This window comes from Gopherus evgoodei, unplaced genomic scaffold (genome assembly GCF_007399415.2).
Source record: "Gopherus evgoodei ecotype Sinaloan lineage unplaced genomic scaffold, rGopEvg1_v1.p scaffold_33_arrow_ctg1, whole genome shotgun sequence".
NCBI classification, from domain to species: Eukaryota; Metazoa; Chordata; order Testudines; family Testudinidae; genus Gopherus; species Gopherus evgoodei.
In genome coordinates this window covers 5,259,400-5,261,082 of record NW_022060005.1, presented here as the reverse complement: position 1 = coordinate 5,261,082, position 1,683 = coordinate 5,259,400, and the positions used below count along the sequence as shown (strand labels likewise).

At 44.9% G+C, this 1,683-nt stretch overlaps 1 pseudogene; it reads right to left on the bottom strand.

Moving 5' to 3' along the window:
- Positions 1-244: 244 nt before the first annotated feature.
- Positions 245-1,189, bottom strand: LOC115641179 (annotated as a pseudogene).
- Between the last annotated feature and the right edge of the window lie 494 nt (positions 1,190-1,683).

Genomic DNA, 1,683 nt, shown 5'->3' with positions numbered 1-1,683 from the left:
TCCTCCAGCTGGGGATCTGGACTATTTACTGATATGGAGCTACGTCTTATTTCCACTGACTGCTTTTCTTCCTTCTGTGGAGGTTCTGGCTCTCCATCTATTATGCATTTGTGAAATGAGATTCTCATGAGTATGCAGGATTTGATCTTATTTGACACACACACATTTCATGTGCCACATATGTCTAATCTCTGATATATGACTGAGATCAGATTTTTAACACAAACGGACATTGAGAGTTAAACTATGTCTGTCTTTCCCGCCGTGAGAACAGCATTCTGTTCAATAGTCTCCTGATGGCCTTCTTCATCTCAGCGTTTCTCAGGGTGTAGACCATCGGGTTCAGCATTGGGGTGATTACAGAGTAAATGACTGAGACCACCTTATGAAGGGCAAACTGCTTGACGGGCAAAGCATAGATGAAGATGCTGGGTATGAATTGCAAACACATCACAGTGATCTGGGTTCCACAGGTGGACAAAGCCTTGTGCTTCCCTTCCGTGACATGTGTCCTGATCTTGATTAAGATGACAGTTTAAGAAATAAGCAGAATGATGAATATTATTGTGATCAATAACCCACTGTTCAAATTCATCTGCATTTCAGCCAAGTGAGTGTTGGTGCAGGCCAGTTTGATGACTTGTGGAACATCACAGTAGAAATTGTCCAGGATGTTTGGACCACAGAGTGGTAACTGGAGGAGCAGTCCAGGCTGAACAGCAGAGTGAGCCAATCCAGCCAGTCATGCCAGTGCCACTATCCTCATGCATACACCGCGGTTCATGATAGTCAAGTACTGCAGTGGATTATAGATGGCCACGTACCGATCGACCGCCATCCCCACAAGGCAAAATCCCATAGCGCCAGCAAAGAAGTGGAAGAAAAACATCTGAAGGATGCACTCATTGAATGGGATGGTTTTACGCTGTGAGAGGAGATTTGAGAGTAATTTTGGAGTACTGACTGATGATTCGCTGATATCTAGGAAAGCCAAGTTGGCCAGCAGGATATACATGGAGGTGTGGAGCTGGTAGTCAGAGATCACAGTGGTGACGATGATGAAGTTTCCCAGCCAGGTGTTTATGTAGACTATGAAGAAAGTCACATAAAGGAATGGCTGCAGCTCAGATCTCTGAGTGAGGCAAAAAAGGACAAATTCTGTCACTGGGGTGCTGAAGTTCTTCTCCATTTATTAACCTCAAAATATGCCTGAAGAAGGAACAGTGATGATAATAATTATGATGCAATCCCAGTACATTACTGTTATTAAAAGAATATTAACTCCATGTTAAGTGATACACTTGCTTGGAAATTTTCTTTGTTTACCAATTTCCAGACTGTGTACTCAGCCCCTATGGTGAGTCCCCCTGCTTCAGCAGAACTTCTGAGCTCCAACAGTGGTGATCTCCAATTTGGGGTCTTTAGAAGTGAACAGGAGCAACCTACACACTCAAAATGCCCCCTGCTAACAACTGTCTCCATTCATCTTCCTGAAGCCCTGATAGTGCCCAGCTCACATGGGCCACAGATTCCTCATGTGGCCTAGAGGCTCAGGGTTGGGAAGAAGGCATATTTGCAAAGTGGATGTACTCACAGACCAGGGGTTCTCATCAGTGGTGTCTGTCAAATTCTGGGGTGTGATCCAGACCAGTGAGGTTTGTGTCACAGCCCGCCCCATAATCC